This window comes from Lissotriton vulgaris, chromosome 4_1 (genome assembly GCF_964263255.1).
Source record: "Lissotriton vulgaris chromosome 4_1, aLisVul1.2, whole genome shotgun sequence".
NCBI classification, from domain to species: domain Eukaryota; kingdom Metazoa; phylum Chordata; class Amphibia; order Caudata; family Salamandridae; genus Lissotriton; species Lissotriton vulgaris.
In genome coordinates this window covers 1,247,793,485-1,247,811,889 of record NC_141691.1, presented here as the reverse complement: position 1 = coordinate 1,247,811,889, position 18,405 = coordinate 1,247,793,485, and the positions used below count along the sequence as shown (strand labels likewise).

Below are 18,405 nucleotides of genomic sequence, written 5' to 3'. Positions count from 1 at the left end.
AAGGCTAAACTCGCCCAAACCCTTGCGGAGGGTCGAGATGCGGCACGTTATTCCATTCGGTGTGGGCTGGATACCACCGACTCACTGGGCAAGGCGATCGCAACGATAGTGGCGATTCTTCGCCACGCCTGGTTGAGGTCCGCCAACTTTTCGGCCGATGTCGAGAACACACTCGTGGACATGCCGTTTGATGGCCGTCTCCTTTTTGGCGACAAGGCAGACCATGCGCTTAAGCACTTTAAGGACTCCAGGGCTACGGCCAATTCCTTGGGCCTCTCGACCCCGAGCCAGCAAACAGGTACTGTTCGCTCCTTTCGTGGCCAAGGAAGGAGCGACCCATACGTGCTGCCAGCCACACACCGCAGACTAATTTCCAACACGGTGGCGGCCGTGGACAACGGCGAGGTCCGTCCACACCTACCCCTGCAGGATCCGCCTCAAAACCCTCCTAGACCATGCTTTCAGGCCCATGTGACGCCAGTGGGGGGCAGGGTTCGCCATCACCTCCTCCACTGGCACACTGTCACATCGGACAGGTGGGTGCTGCATATCATCCGAAGGGGCCAGCCATGCCACCGCAATACCACGGCGTGTCGGGGGATCACTTGCGACTTCTGCAGGAGGAAGTTACGGCCCTCTTGGCCAAGGGGGCCATCGAGCGCATTCCTGGGCCAGAAGTAGGGTGTGGTTGCTACTCCCACTACTTTATGGTACCCATGAAGGGCAAAGGGGGCCTACGCCCTATCGTAGATCTACAGAACGTCAACAGCTTCCTCTGGAAGGAGTAGTTCAAAATGCTGACACTGGCTCAGGTCTTAGCTGCCCTGGACCCAGGAGACTGGATGGTAGCGTTGGACTTGCAGGACGCTTATTTCCACATCCCCGTCCTACCGGTGCTACCTGCGGTTCACGGTACGCCACGAGCACTTTCAGTTTACTGTGCTCCCCTTCGGCCTTACCAGCGCCCCACGGGTGTTCACGAAGGTGATGGCGGTGGTCGCAGCTCATCTGCGCAGGTTGGGGGTTTCAGTCTTCCCCTACCTCGACGACTGGTTGTTGAAGGCGGGCTCGCCCCGGAAAGTCCTCAGCCACCTCCCAGACGACGGCAGACCTCCTGCACCAGCTGGGCTTCTCCATCAATGTGCTGAAGTCACACCTGTGCCCTTCCCAGAAGCTCCTCTTCATCGGAGCGGTTCTCGACTCGGCGCAGTTTCGGGTTTATCCTCCCGAACAGCGGGTTCGGAATATTCAGGCTATAATGACGATCTTTCAGCCGTTATCCCGAGTCTTGGTCAGGTTGACGCTGCGGCTTCTGGGGCTGATGGCCTCCTGCATCCTTCTGGTGCATCACGCCCGATGGCGGATGCGGGCTCTGCAGTGGGACCTGAAGTTTCAGTGGGTCCGACCATGTCCTGATCTTGGAGGGCACTGTGAGACGGCTGCAGTGGTGGCTCACGGACTGCGATTGGCTCAGCAGCAGATCCCTCTCCCTTCCCCAACCGGAGCACGTAGTTGTGAAGGACACGTCCCTCCGGGGCTGGGGAGGCCACATGGGAGAGGCGGAGATCAGAGGCCTCTGGTCTCCGGCGGAGTCCCGGCTCCATATCAACCTTTTTGGAGCTGCGGGCGATTAGTCTAGCACTGAAGGCACTACACTCCGCTCTGTCCGGGGGAGTGTAGTGCAGGTGTTCACAGACAACACCACCGCCATGTTGTACTGCAACAAACCGGGCGGGGTGGGGTCGTGGACCCTATGCCAGGAGGCTCTGCGCCGCTGGCAGTGGCTGGAACATCAGGGCGTGACCCTGGTGGTTCAACACCTGGCAGGTTCTCTGAACGCCAGGGCGGACGAACTCAGCCGCAGGTGCATGATGGATCATGAATGGCGTCTGAACTCGGACGTGGCTTAAGGCCTCTTTCGGCAGTGGGGAGAGCCTTGGTAAGATCTATTCGCCACCGAAGAGAATGCGCAATATCATCAGTTCTGCACGTTGGAATTTCCAAGACTGCACTCGCTCGGAGACGCTTTTCGAAGCGAGCGGAGTTGCGGTCTGTTGTACGCCTTTCCGCCTATACCACTTCTGCCCAGAGTGCTGAAGAAGATCAGACTCGACCGGGCCCAAGTCATCCTTGTGGCTCCAAACTGGGCTCGAAGGTACTGGTATCCGAGCTACTCAGAAGGTCCTCCTGAAGAGGCAGTGGAACAGGGGGAGTCGACTGACTTACTGTCGCAGCAGCAGGGACGGTCCTCCACCCGAACCTGTCCAGTCTCCACCTCCATGCTTGGAGATTGAGCGGCGACAGTTGAGGCCATTTGACTTGCCTCCTGAAGTCTGTAATGTTGTTCTGGCAGCCAGGCGTCCCTCCACAAAGTCTGTTTACGCCTACAGGTGGAACAACATTTGTGGTATGGTGCACAGCAAAGGCTGTCGATCCTCTCTCTGCCCCTCTTTCTGAGGTTCTTCTCTTCCTTCTTTCTCTTGCCCAGCAGGGCTCTGCTCTGGGCACTATCAAGGGCTACCATCTGCCCTTTCAGCCTTTCTAAGGCTGCCTGATCAACCATCTTTGTTCAAGTCCCCTATTGTATCTCGTTTTCTGAAAGGCATCACGCACATGTTTCCCTGTGTTCCGTTTGTGATGCCTCAGTGGGACTTAAACCTTGTTCTTACCTATCTGATGTGCGCTCCCTTTGAGCCACTTCACAACTGTCCTCTCCACCTTCTTACTCTGAAGACTGCTTTCCTGGTTGCCATCACCTCTGCCAGGAGAGTGAGTGAGCTCCAGGCTCTTTCATCCAAACCTCCTTTCCTTTCTGTCCACCCGGACAAGGTTGTGTTGCGGACTAGACCCTCTTTCGTGCCCAAGGTTGTCACGGCCTTCCACATCGGGCAGTCTTCTCACCTTGCCCACATTCTTTCCGCCACCGCACCCCTCAAAAGAGGAAGAGTGGCTCCACCGTCTGGACCCAAAACGTGCGCTTTCGTTCTATCTAGATCGCACACGCCAGTTCCGGGTGGATGACCAACTCTTTGTTGGTTACGTGGCGCTAAGAAGGGACGGGCGGTGCACAAGCGGACCATCTCTCGGTGGGTCGTCTTGTGTATCAAGTCTTGTTACTCCTTGGTGAAGGAGCCTCCTGTTCGGCTGAGGGCCCATTCCACTCGGGCCACGGCAGCTACCACTTCTTTGAGCCGGTGAGTCCCCTTGCAGGACATCTGTCAGACAGCTACGTGGGCCTCGCAAGACACTACTGCCTGGACAGCCAAGTCCGGACGGATGGCTTTTTTGGCCGTTCCGTCCTCCAGGACCTTCTGGTGTGATTATTGGTTCGCAGACCCACCACCGGGGTTGGTATTCCTGAGGTATCTATTCTAAGGTAAGGAATCTAATACTAACCTGTTTCTTTCAGATGAACAAGTTACTTGCCTTCGGTAACGATATATCTGTAGGAAACAGCACTTAGTATTAGATTCCTTACCGCCCCACCCATCCTCCCCGTTCTGCGAACAGATATCTAGGGTTAAGGTCATCCCCTTTTCAGGGCCCTAGTTTCAATGGCACCAGTGTTGGTTTTTAACATGGCTCTGCGTTTCTGGCGCGTAAAAGCTGTGTCTAAGAACTGACGTCAGCACGCGGAGCGGCGTCTAAGTACTGCGACGTCATCACAGTGCTGACGACGGACACGGAGCCGCGGACAACGCCTACCAACGTGCAAGGGTACTGCTACGCAAAAATTTCCGGATCCAATCTGACGCCTGGGGATATTCTAAGGTAAGGAATCTAACACTAACTACTGTTTCTTACAGATGTATGGTTACCGAAAGTAAGTAACCTGTTCATTAGGCAGGATAGACCCATGGTTTTGTTTTTTGCCACTGGTCTCATTATTGTGAAAACGAGAGAGCAATGTTCTCCTCTTTTATAGATATTTGTTTGTGTGAACACACATTCACATCTGCTTATATATTGAATGTATTCTGATTTTCTTTTTCTGCGTTCTGTTCTGCCTTTGACGAATTGACATTCCGATTCTCTTTAATAATTAAGTATACTCCGACCCTCTATAATGTTGTATTTTTCTTTTTTTTTATGTGTTGTCTCTATGTCCTAGTTCGTAATCACATATTTTTTGTTTACCAACTACATACTTCCATTGTTCTGTCAAATGTGTGTGCATTTTGTGCCATAGTGGCATAGTTAGGTTTTGCATTACTGAAAATTAGAGCTATTGGGTTGCATTCTTATTTGCAACGCCAAAAGCTCTAACTCTAACTGATGCGAGACCTGTTGCATTGCAAATGCTTGTTGTAGATTGGCAAATCTTACAGATGAAAACATTGTCCCCTTTTCAATATTTATTTCCACTGTTACCTCACGGGTTTGCAATTGATCTCGCTTCCCACCAGGGGACTCCCCCAACCATATGCACCTTTAGAATCCTTTACGTGTGGGGGAGGGGGTTGGGGGAGGGGAGTAGTTGAAAAGCTTGACCAGTTAACCTTTTGTGGAAAAAAAGTTATAAAGGTTTGTGTGTGACATGCCCCAAGTTTAAAACTATAGGACTCCGCGCTGATGGGGAAACACCTAGCAGACATCATTAAATGATAAAATCATTATTACTTTGACACTGATATCACTGAAGTCCAAATTATTGCTATTTTTTGCACTTCTCAAATACATCCTTACTTCGTTCTGCATTTTCTCTTTAATGAAATGGGTTGTTGGATGCAATGAAGATTATTTGATTGTCTTGCTTTGCAAGCAGAGGGAGTGTTGCATAGGTCCAATACCGGTTTCTACTGGGCATAGCTAAAGTAATTGGGATCCAGGGGTATGGTTACAGGGCTTGTACAGCAACCAGTCTGCTGCTTGTAAGCAACATTTGAGTAATCATTGGGGTGCAGGGATTTTGACCTACTTTAGTCAGTGGCAATGTGTTATCAGTGATGTTAGTTATGTACCTGTGACATGAAATTGTGAGCATTGAAAGATGTTTGGTGGGCTATGATTATGCATCTTATCATAAATAGCAATTATTGATGATTTTATAGGTTTTCGTTCATAACCATTTTGTCTCTTCTGATGATTTGTATGGAAACCGGAGTAAAGTACCCTAACTTATCTTTAACAAAAAAAACTAAAAATCAGTGACATATAAAACATAAACACTTATATGAATGTATTGCATTGGGGGTAGCAAGATGACATTAGAGACTCTAATGCCTAGGAGTATGCTTTTTGTTTTTCATAGTTCGAATTAGACTAAAGAAGTTTACCTATTTAAAAAAAAGTCTTAGAAATTTAATCTGGGGATTTAACTTGCTTCAGTTTGGTATTTTAGAGTAAGCGGCTGGTTATTAAAGTACTTTGAGGCACACTGCTCATATATTTTAGTAATTACTGAAACATTGAATACAGTGGAATTGAATTTTTAATTCTAAGTTTATTTGAAACTTCAACAATTTTCTATTTTTTGTACTAAACCTCTTTGAAGTGCATTTTTGTTGTTTTAGTTGTGTACTATTTAAAACTGTGTAGATCAATACATAATAAACAAATCCTGGATCTTGTTATTTCTTGTCTCTGTAGTGTTGAAAAAGATGGAGTCGCAAGACATGTTTTTACAAGAGTAAGGTACTACATTTTTGTTATTTAATAAAAATGATTATTTTCTGTGAAATGTAAAGTACATGGATTAACTTATTTTCCTTATTTAAGGCACAGAAAGGTACAAGATGCCTACTTGAGAAAACGCTGGACTTGTACACCTCATATTACCCAGTTAGTTTCTATCTATCTATATATATTATATCTCTATCTCTATCTCTATCTCTATCTCTATCTCTATCTCTATCTCTATCTATCTATATATCTATATATCTATATATCTATATATCTATATATCTATATATCTCTATATCTCTATATCTCTATATCTCTATATCTCTATATCTCTATATCTCTATATCTCTATATCTCTATATCTATATATCTATATATCTATATATCTATATCTATATCTATATCTATATCTATATCTATATCTATATCTATATCTATATCTATATCTATACACTACCTTGATATAAAAGTGTCCTCAGAGGATTGCCAGATCCACACAGCCCTACATAGGAAAACTACTGCTGGCAATTCCACACTCTTTGCCAGCAGTAGCCACCCCCCACAACTCATCAAGAGCATTCCATACGGAGAGTTGCTCCGACTACGTAGGAATTGCTCAAGATTAGAGGACTTCGAGGTGGCAGCTGTCGACTGTGTGAACAGGTTTAAAGCTAGGGGATATGGAGAATCTCTACTGAACAACACCTTGAGAAGAGTTAGAGCTATTCCCAGGGACTCCTTGTTGATACCTAAAACTACTCCAAAGACGCCAATTGGCGGGAAAGATAAGTTCAGACTGATAACCCCCTTTTCTGCGGGAGCCAATGATCTTAGAGCTATGCTCCGCAAAAATTGGCATATCCTCACTACCGATAGCACTCTGAAAGATGACTTACCCACTCACCCCCTCATCACTTTTAACAGAGCCAGGTCCCTGAGAGACTATCTAGTCACTAGCCACCTAGAAAAACCACTCCCTAGAACTAATACTCTAAAAACTATGAGTGGGTTTTACCCATGTGGTAAGTGCAAAGCTTGTGCAGGGAGCAAGAGGGTCTTGTCTATAGAAATTCCTGATACTGGCAGGAAACTTCAGATCAAACAATTCATAACTTGCAGCACACCACTGGCGGTTTATTGTTTGACTTGCCCATGTGGCCTCCGCTACATAGGGAGCACGGTCAACATGCTTAAATTGCGGATTTTAGAGCACTTGAGAGCGATTGATAAAGCTGATCAATCTTATCCAGTCGCCCTGCATTTTGCCGAGAAGCACAATAGAGACCGTAGCCAGCTTCAATACTTTGGTCTTGATACTATCAAGAGTAATGTCAGAGGAGGTGACCGTCTGCGACGTTTACGTAGACTTGAGTCACGCTATATCATAGACCTCTCCACCAAATGGCCTAGGGGGATGAACAGTGGTGAAGAAATGGTTTTCCATTTAGGCAAATGATCCAACAAACTGTGCAATTGTCCCACTGTATCATGAACTACCATGTATTATGATTTTTGTATTTCTGTGAATTACCTTAAGAAAGTAATGTCTGCTTGAGTTAATAACTATGGTTTACAAAGATGAATTTAGAAACTGTATTTCCATTGTTCGTTTTAAAAAAATCTCAAAACTCACAAGAGACACATATGGCACCTTTTCAGGTTCTTTTCTAAATCACTTCTCTATTTCTCTTTTTCTTTTCTTCTCTTTTTTTCTCTTTTCTTTCTTTCTTCTTTTCTTTTTTCGGAACTCTATAGTCTATACACTATGTTCTAGTTTATATATTCAACCACAGTTGTACAGAATTCTGAGAAGGAATGTGATGCACCTCTACCTGTTATGAGGACCATTGCCGATCCACGGCTATATGAATTGATGTAAATGTAGTTCATTAACACTGCATACCTCCAACTAAGCGTTTTAACCTATCAGCAGGTTTAACAATGTTTGTTGTATTATGGTACCAACGTCTATTGCAATGTATAGGATGTATCTTTATCCATTACAAGATGGAACCTGCATTAGTTGGTAAGGTTTTTTGTCCTCTGTTGATTTCAACCAAAGAGGTGTGACCCCTGTACACTGTGGATAATGATAAATGTACCGGTTGTTTTGTGTGCAAACACACACATTGACGAAGGCTAATTGCCGAAACGCGTCTGTGGGCTAACTTGTAGTAATAAACTACTTCGTGGATAAGGTACCTCCCCGAGTGCTGTCTTCTTGAATTCCTTGGATTGCTTGGAGTTGTTTGAGCGCAATATATATATATATATATATATATATATATCTATATCATACTTTATAAAACCGCTGTCAAACACCATATTTGCTAAAAATTACCAGGATCTGATGGTGTTGAACATCTTACCAGTTGCCCCGTCAAAGCTATGTATGGTGAACTATATAATATATTCACTGAAAAAAAACAAAGGTTAAAGTAACGTTATAGTTAAGTGATTTTTCTCAGTGACCACATTGATGTTTCGAGCTAAAATAAAACCTCGCAGAAATTCACCAGTTCTAGTTTTAGCCAACTAAAACTTGCACCACCGTCATGCACTGCTTATGATCTCGCACATGACATCACTCATGACATGTTCTGTGACATCACTCATTACCTGTTCTGGGGCCTCATTTATGACATCACTGACATCATCTAGTGAATGTGCTCATTTTTTTTTATAGTTTAGGATATTGCGGATTACTACCATATTACTTTTCCACATAATTTGGTACAGTTTGGGTCTAGCTAATGTGTGTAAGTATTAGAAATACATGTCCTCCTAATGCACCATTGCTGTGTGGAGATATTTGACACGTTATAAGTCTTTGTATTCAAGAGTAACACTGTGCACAGTAGACTTGTGCTCGCTATTGTCCACATAAGTATTTTGGTACAGCAGATTGTTTCCAGCAGGGCAAAGATTCTACATACTATGTATTGTAATCAGTTATTGAAGAGAATAGTCTCAGCAAGACTATTTCTACTTAAACTAAAAGAAACCCTGTGCACCAGGTACTAATCTATGTACATGTGCTTATTATGCTTCAGAAGATGAGCTAACTTTAAAGCTTTCACCATACATAGCATTAACAGTGCATGTAATAAAATGTTACGCACCTTCAGATCTCGGTTATTTTTAGCGAAGTGTCCTTTTTTTTATTAAGTGTGCACTCTTCTTAGTTATTTTATTAGTCTTGTGTATTTATTATGAACGTTTCAGTGTTTGCAAACAGTGTGGTATAAAGTAAACTCTCTAGCGAGTAAGCACTGTTTACAGTACTTGGTTCTCTACTGATATTAAGCTTATTTCTTAATGTAGGTTCGGAGTGTGTCAGGAGTGTGTTACAGATGAAAGCTGTCCATAGAAGGTCATTTGTTTTGTAATTGGCATTTACTATTTGGCTTTCTCTAAACAGTTGTATATAGATTTAACACTATACTCAATTAATGTTTTCCATATATCTGTGGTTGGTTGTTAATGTGAGCTATACTGCAAGTAAAGCCATAGCAATTTATACAGCCACATGCAGCAAAACTGATCTTGGATGAGGCCATCGGTGATGTCATCAGTGTAATTTGAGATATCAGTGATGTCATAAATAATATCATGGAACATGTCATGAGTGGTGTCCTAAACCGTGCATGGGGGTGCAAGTTCTAGTTAGTGCTGCTAACTATAACAGGTGAATTTCTTTTTTCTTTTTTGCTGCAAAACTTTCATGTTATCCCTGAGAAACTCACCCAAATATTTTGACCTTTTTGGGGGGTTTCTCAGTGAATTTCAAAGATTTTTTTTTTTTTTTTTAGAAGGAAGACCGATATTTTTATTACACCTTACTGCAGAGGTCTTCAAACTTTTGGGTGCCGAAACCCCCCTGTCAACATTTTCCGTCGTAAGGACCCCCTCCTGACAAACATTTCTAAACCTGTAGGCAGGGCTACTAGAATTACGAGGCAGGTGAGGACCAAATTACACGACAGGCGTGACTAAATTGTGTGAGAGGAAAATGTAAATAATGTTATGTGATGCCACGTTATTTTGGGATAGAATTGTTTCATTATTTTGACATTTTTTTCTCACAATAACACAGTACCAGTTTATAACCAAAATAGAGCAATTAACATCAGAAAGATGTCTAGTCAACTTTTGTGATGGGCCTTCCACTCCGCAGGAATACATGCCGCCACATTAGAAGCTCACCTGGCCCTGGCCGGGAGCAGCAGGGGTCCCTTAAAACCCTGGCGGTCTTGTGCAGAGTTAAGCAATTTACCCATGCCGCTCTCATATTGCCGGCATTTTATTTCACCCCTTTTTACAACTTCTGAACTCTCCCCATTAAACTTCTCACTTCACCCTTAATCACCTCTTGCCATTCTGTTCTTTCACTGCCCTCATCTCTAACAGTTTCTCGCATTTATCTCATGGCCTCTCTGGCCCGTCACCTCCCGTGCCCATCTGCACTCCTCATTCACCTCAAGTCTCTCCATTCAAATTGTTGTCTATTTGTATCTTGCACCTCTCCAGTCCCCCCATTCATCTTACACATCTCTACTTTGTTCTTTCACACCTCCTTGAACAAATGTCCCTCTCCCCTGTTACCTCAGCACCAGTGCTTAATTAGAGCAGGTGGTTTCCGGTGCTCCGCACTGGCACCTAATTGTGCACACAGGCACTATGACCGTCTGCCACATTTGCTCTGTCTGTGTAATTTAGAGATAAGCAGAACAGCTGTTTATTAATTCAATATACATTAAAAACGATAAACTCCTGACATCCATGCCATTCCTATAGCTTTGGGGGCTTGAAATAGTCACACTTGTACAGTGTTATGGTTGGTAGTTGCATAGGTATTGTCATTGGCTGCACAGTCAAGGCAATGGGTGGGTGGTTAAAGTTGCATTGGCACCAACAATGCACCTCCTCTCTCTGTAGCACCTTTCTGACAAACATTTTTTTTCTATAGTGCTATGCATAGTTTACTCACATTCAGTTCTGTGATCTGCATAGTACATATTCTTTGTAGCAGGCACATTAACCCTCTGCCCTCTGTTGATGAGAAGAGTGCCCATGTGAGTGCACGGTGAGCGATGCAACAGTGCGGGAGTAGGAAAAGAGGAGTGACTGCAGGGTGAGTGAGGTGGCCATATGAATTTGGGTGCGGATATAAGTGCAGAGTGGGGTGAATGAATGCATGGTTAATGATGGGCTTCTTTGAGCGAGTTGCATAGTGAGCAGTGAGGGGGCAGGTGAATGAGGTGTCACCTGAGTGTAGATGAGTAGTGTGACTGCAGGCTGAGGTACAGGGTGAACAACGCAAGTGCATTGTGATTGCAGAGTGATCACTGTGCGTGCAGGGTGAGAGGGTGAATGATGTGAGTGCATGGTGATCAGTGAGAGTGCATTGTGATCGCTGTGAGTGCAGGGTGAGCGTGAAAGTGAAGTGCGAGAATGAGAAGTGAGTTCTCTCAATGCAGGGTGCATTTCCAGACAATTGACGTAACTCAACATATTATTGACGGCGGCGTAGGGTTTAAGATATAAGTTAAAATATTGCTATTATGACATTAATCCGGGATCGAGGGTGGAGGAAATAAATATTATGCTGATCTTGCAACATACTTCCAGTCCTATGGTTAGGGTTGCCTGCTCATTATTTTGATGTCCCAGACGGTACAAAAATAAGCAGTCACCTAAAGCTGTCTATTTGAGCACTCATCTGTGCATACTTGGAACAGCAAATCTAAATAGAAAGCACTTTTAATTGTGTTCTAGGGCTGCCTCAATGATCCATAACTGATAATTAAAGGGAACAAAGACAGAAAAGTCACAGTACGAATGTATTTATTTATGCGTTTTTATATAGCGCGGACTTTACCCGAAGGTGTCAGAGCGCTTCACAATAGGAACAGTAATGTTACATGAGGGGAAAATTACAAGTGAACAAATTACAAAAGCAAACGTTAAGTTACATGAGGCAAAAGTGACAATAGTGAGCAACCAAAATACAAGAGGTAGCAAACGGTACATTACAGGAGGAAAAAGTGATATGTGTTCATGTTACAAAAGCGTACAAAGTACAAGTAGAGGTATAATACTGCAATAAATGGCAGACACTCAAACACAAGAACAAACGTTACGTAGGCAATGGTGGCACTTGTGCAAGTATATAAAGCAAACAAAATGTGAGAGGTAGCAAACAGGGTGTTACAAGCGAAATGGCTGGTATTTTTTTCTTCTGGCAACTCTGCTTTTTATTTCTTTTCATGAAATGCATTCTCACACTATTGCAGTAAATGTAAAATACAAATGTATGGAAAAGGCTGAGTTGGGGCCCAGGGGGTACTGGAACTATAAAAAAAACCTAAGCCTCAGTAACCAGTTTTCAAAAGGTATGTAAATATGCAAATGGTCGTTAACGACCTGTGAAAAACTCAGGGGTGCCGGGCTGTGCTGGAGATAAGACTGCAGACACAGCCCAGCGGAGGTCACAGCAGCTCGAGCTGAGACACACTACGGGGGAGGAGGGGGCTGAATCCCTGTAGTCAGATGGGCCCGGGTAGAAGTGTGATCGGGAATGCGCGAACCCCTTTCCATCACTCCACGGCCCCCCAGGGGGTCGCGCCCCACACTTTGAAGACCCCCGCCTTACTGTAATGTTACTAAACTTTTTGAGTTTTTTCAATTCATTTCTGAAATTTTTTTTTTAAAGTACATTCTTTTTGTGATTGTGTGTATGGGAGAATGACTTTATAATATATGTTGTGTTCTGATATTATTTTAGTAAAAATTTTTTTTTATTATAACAAAATAGGATATGGTTCAATAGTGTGCGACTTTACCTTATATCTGTTTTAGTGGCTGAGTTGGTAATTGTATTTAATCAATCAACATTTATCAGCATTCCTGTAAGAGCTGGTATGGCTTCGCTTTATTTTTTTGCCTTCTGACCTATATTGCAAACTTAATTTTTGCTGCCTTTAGGGTTCTGGGCACTTTACCATTTCTAATCAGTGCTAAGTGCATGTGTTCTCTACTCAAAACATGTTAACATTGGCTTACCCGCAATTGGCATTTAATTTACTTAAAGGTCCCTAGTAAATAGCACTATGTGTGCCCAGGGTCAGTAAATTAAATGCTACTAGTGGGCCTGCAGCACGGATTGTGCCACCTACTTCAGTAGCCCTTTAAACAGGTCTCAGGCCTGACACTTCAGAGCTTGTATGTAAACTTATGTCGACCTAACAAGCTAACCCTCTTGCCAGGCCCAAACCTTCATTTTTTTTACATATAAGTTACCTCTAAGGTAGGCCCTGAACAGCTGCACTGTATTCAATTAATGTTTTCAATATATCTGTGGTTGGTTGTTAATGTGAACTATACTGCAAGAAAAGCCATAGCAAGTTTACAGCCACATGCAGAAAAACTAATCTTGGATGAGGTCCTCAGTGATGTCAGTGTCATTTGAGATATCAGTGATGTCATAGATAATCTCATGGAACTTGTCATGAGTGGTGTCATAAACCGTGAATGGGGGTGCAAGTTCTAGTTAATGCTGCCAACTATAACTGGTGAATTTCTTTTTTCTTTTTTGCTGCAAAACTTTAATGTTATCACTGAGAAATTCACCCAAGTATAACATTATTTGGACCTTTTTGGGGGGGTTTTCAGTGAATTTCTAAGGTTTTTTTTTTTTTTTAGAAGGAAGACCGATATTTTTATTACACCTTACTGTAATGTTACTAAACTTTTCATTTTTTTTTAAAGTACATTCTTTTTGTGATTGTGTGTCTGGTAGAATGACTTTATAATATATGTTGTGTTCTGATATTATTTTAGTAAAAAAAAAATTTTATTATAACAAAATAGGATATGGTTCACAGTTTGCAAAATGTGTGTATTAAACAGATACAATAATTGAGCAAATACACAATTTCTATTGAATATGTAACTCTTATATCTAGACAAATCACCAGCAATCTTTTTTGTGATGTCATTAATCCCTCAGGTGATGGGTGTCTGTAGTAGGGTGTGGCAACCCCTCTCTATAATGATATTTGTGCTTAGTAGGGTGTGGGGAAGGGACTGTGCTCTCCTTTCAGACTTCCCTCAGTTGATGGGTGTGCATAGTATTGTTTTGGGAGGGACTGGCATCTCCTTTCAGATCAGTATCAGATTACGGGTGTGCGTAGTAGGGTGTGTGGAGCGACTGACCTCTCTGTTGCGACCTGTCTCTGTCATGATGGGTGTGCTTAGTAGAGTGTGGGGAGGAACTGGGCTCTCCTTTCCCACTTCTCTCTGATAAGACCTCTTTCTGTAATGTGGTTGTGCATAGTAGCGTGCAGCGAAGGACTGGCCTCTCCTTTTAGACCTCTCTCTCAGATGACAGATGTGTGTCCTAGGATGTGAGGAAGGACTGCCCTATCCTTTCAACCCGCTCTCAATTGACTGGTGTGTGTAGTAGGGTGTGTGGATAGAGTGCCCTCTCCTTTTTAGACTTTTTTCACTCGGATGAAGAGTGTGCGTAGTAGGGTATGCGGAATGGCTTGCCTTTCTGCTGAGACCTGGCCAACGCCCGGTGGAGTTGCCAGACAGCTATAGAGGAGAGTGGCCCTGGTTCTTCCCCTTGGCCGTCACTTACCCAGCCGGACATTAGACACAGTTTCTCCCAGTCTCCCTGTTTTGTCTCCTTCCTCCCCCTCCTCTGACGAATTTACCTTAACACTGCTTTTTAATCCTATGTTTGATTATCCTTTGAAACATATGTAACTTGTAACTTGTAATTCACTGATCCTCATGTAAAGCGCACTGATACCCACGGGTATTGCCAGCGCTATATGAAACTCAATAAATTGATACAATTGTATATTATGGTGTGTGGAGATACAGGGCTCTCTTTTCAGACCTCTGTCTCAGATGATGGGTGTTTGGAGTGGAGTGTTTGAATGAGCCTTTACCCTTTTCTTCTCAAACCAAGGAGCAAATAGTAGAGTCTGATGCACATCATATCCAGGAAGACTCCTTCATACAGTTATAAGTGTGCATAGAAGAGTGTATTCAAACATTGCCTACCCGTTGCTACTTTTCACCATCCTGTAAGAGTTTTGTGAGATCGTAACAATTAAATTTCAAAAAAAGATTTGACCTTATAGTCATCACAGTACTTATCTCGTACACTCTTAGTTTCAAAAGCAAGAACCACAATATGAATTCCTACTAATGGTGTATTTTGAACTCCTCTACTACTTTTTACTATTTACGAACCCGCTTGCCAGGAAATTGTAAAACATGAGACCATATACTTTTATCTTAACAGTAGTTATTCCTTAGACACCTCCTCTCTAAATCTAGGTGGACCTAGGGGGGGGCTTTAAGCTACCCAGTTATATAGCTTTTAACTTCATTTCCTTTTTTAAAAAAAATGTTTTTAATTTTATTTTGTCAGCAAACAGAACACACAAAATACATACATCATCGGAGATGATTTAACAAACATATTAAAATAAAACAATAGGCTAATCAAATCAGGGCAGCCAATTAAACAAAAAAAGCATAAAAACATACAGGATCGTAAATAATAATACACTGCAGAAACAAGCAGGAACACAAAATCTTATCAGTCCTCTCTACATATCCTCATATTAACTAAAACGAAGATCCTAACCACTTAGTAATCGGCTCCCATAATTGACTCCCTTGCCTTTTTTTCGGATGCCCTTCGTCCTATATAGCGCCATTTCCAAATGGTATGTTGCGAGGAGCCTAGTTTGCCAATTAATAAAAGTTGGAGGATCACTATCTAGCCACTGAGATGTGATGCATAAACGATACATGGCCATGCAAATAAATACCAAACCCTCCTCGGCAGCCGTCAACATATTTCCTTGCCATCCGAAAATGACCATTGTCTCTGTGAGCTGCAGCGAGATGCCCAAGCTACCCGTAATGAAGGTCTGTATTTCCCTTATAAAATTGCTAAGTTTAGAGCAGTCAAAAAACATGTGAGGTGTGCCAGCAGCATGCTGACCACATCGATTACAATTAGTACCCCTATTGGTATTCCATTTTGCCAGTTTCCCCGGGGTATAATAAAGCCCAAAGATTGCCATATAATGCTGGCTCTTCAAAGGGCCATTAAATAATACATTGGATGCTATTTCAATACTTCTTGTCAAATTGACCCCATCAATGCCAAATTTATTTGCCCATTTTAACTCGTGGAATTCTAAATCATCTTTAACATTATTCAAAAATAAATTATAAAGGGGGCGTATTTTGCATCTGACCTTAGTAGCTCAATGATCTCAACTTTCTGTAATATGATTGCGTTTTGATTTTTTATCCGATCACAGTAGCTACGCACCTGCAGGTATTTTAAAAAAATCCCCACGGGGTGAGTTATATTTCCCTTGAAGGCATTCAAAAGATATAAATTGCGTCCCCAAAAAGAAATCCCCTAACAAACCTATTCCCAGATTATGCCATCTTTTCATGACAGAATCTAGAAAGATTTCAGGTAGCAAAGTACAATTTTGGAGCGGCGTATAAATATTCAATTTCGGGCCTATGCCTAACCTCTTTTTCACTTTCCTCCATACTACATATGCAGCTAGAACCGGCTTGAACCTGGTTTTTTTAAAGTAACTAGGCTCAATGATACGATTAATACATTGCTTAGCCTCTTGTCCCAAAAGCATCTCGTAGATTGAGGGAGCCGCAAAATCGGGGGTTGAATCTATTGGTAACAAGAACACTCCCATATGTTGAAGGATAGTGATCAGATGATATATTTGAAAATCGGGGATCCCCCATCCTCCTCTATCCCGGGGCAAAATGCATCTGTTCATAGCTCGCCTAGCACAGTGATAACTCTAGAGAAACCTTGAACACATTCTTTCTATACGAGAAAAGAAGACCGCAGGTATTAGAAAAGGAATAGCGCGAAAAACATATAAAAATTTGGGAAAAATAAGCATTTTAATAACGTTGCTGCAACCAAAAAGAGGGAGATGTAGATTATTGATTCTTTCCAGAACTTTATTAGATACGGTAATGATCGGTTCAAGGTTTTTAGCAGCTATATCCTTAACGTTTGGTGAAATCTTTATGCCTAAGTGTGTTACTTAGGAATCGAATACCATGTTCGTTGGGCGACCAGCCAGTGAATGAATCACCTGGGTTTTTGCGACATTCAGTTTATACCCAGAGCATCGTCCAAAGACTTCTGCAGCCTCGATAATTCGAGGAAGCGCCTCTGCAATGTTAGCTGTGACCACGGCTATGTCATCCGCGTAAGCGTATACTTTATGGCATTGCGTTTTTATCTGAACCGGGATAATTATTCTGTCTGCCTCCATCATTGTAATAAAAGGATCAATATATAACGCAAATAGCAACGGGGAACAGGGACACCCTTGTCTCGTTCCCCTTGCTATCGTGACTATCTTAGAAACTTGACCCCCTACCCGGATTGTCGCTGTTGGATGAATATACAACGTTTGTATAGCTTTAATGAACTCAAGGGGGAACCCCTTCCGAGCCAAAACTGCCCATAGAAAACGCCACGTGACCCCGCCGAACGCCTTTTCTGCGTCCAACAGGGCCACGCCGACGGATGAGTTACTACCCTTAGCCCAATCCATTATTGATATTATTCTTCTAATATGATCTGTGGTATCTCTACCTTGTATAAACCCATGTTGACTTGGTGAAACTAATCCTGACATCAAACCATTGAGCCTGTTAGCAAGAATTTTTGAGTAAATCTTATTGTCTGCATTCAGTAATGAAATAGGCCGGTATGAACCCATTTCGACAGCCTTCTTCTTTTTAAAAATAACTATAGTAGCTTGAGACCATGAATCGGGTGCCTGACCAGAAAAGGCCTGTTGACACACTTCCTGCAACTCCTTCTGTATGGCATTCCGGAATGTTCTATAAAATTCTAAAGGAATACGGTCAGGGCCCATTGCTTTCCACTGTGCTAATCCTAAGAGCGCAGTTTCTACTTCAGCCCAATCTGGTGGTATGGACAAAATTGCCCTATGATGTTCTGCCAACGTATCGGCCACTGACTGGCGAAGGTAGTCCTGCTCTTCCTCCCCCCTCCTTCCCACTTCCGTATTGCTATATGGTAGTTGATAACATTTGCGAAATGCATGAAGTATCCCTGGCTTTGAATCTTGTATCCTCCTGTTCAGATCTATGATTTTGACAATATCGTTATAAATGGCCTTCTCCCTCAGCCTTTTTGCAGAAAGTCTCCTGGTACTTTCACTATACTCATAAGCCTCTTCCTTATATTGTGTATATTCCTCCGCGATCTGTTCTGCAATATTAGCATAAGCCACAGCCCTCGTAATTGTAAGATCTTGCTGGGCCTTTTGCATTAGTTCTTTCCCCCCGCCCCGAGATATTACATCAGCTAGATGATGTTCTTTTGCAATAACCTGTGCAAAATCGTTCTGACTTTTAGCCATCGCTTTCTTATATTTAAATTTAGAGAAGCTGAGAGTTTCCCCTCGGACCACAGATTTAAATGTGTCCCATACTACCTCTAGAGATGCCGTGCCTTGGTTCAGCTGAAAAAATTCCTGTACGTGTTCAAGCATTGCTTGACAATACTCCTCATACTCCAAAAGGTTCCTATCAAAAGTCCATGTCCGTGGGGCTATCCGCTGACCACCCTCCGTAGTTAACTCTAAAATCACTGGATTGTGATCGGAAACCACTTTCGGGTTTATAACTATGTTGACTTTTGTTAACAAAACAGTGGAAATA

At 42.9% G+C, this 18,405-nt stretch overlaps 1 protein-coding gene across 8 annotated transcripts in view; it reads left to right on the top strand.

Moving 5' to 3' along the window:
* Positions 1 to 18,405, top strand: part of SOCS6 (suppressor of cytokine signaling 6) — a 144,377-nt gene that overhangs the window by 97,255 nt on the left and 28,717 nt on the right. For 7 of the 8 annotated variants that reach the window (XM_086965443.1, XM_086965442.1, XM_086965447.1 and 4 more), the window contains one exon: positions 5,590 to 5,634. The gene's annotated coding sequence lies outside the window, so the exon portion shown is untranslated. The remainder of the gene's footprint in view (positions 1 to 5,589; positions 5,635 to 18,405) is intronic. The other variant, XM_086965444.1, reaches the window with a different exon arrangement.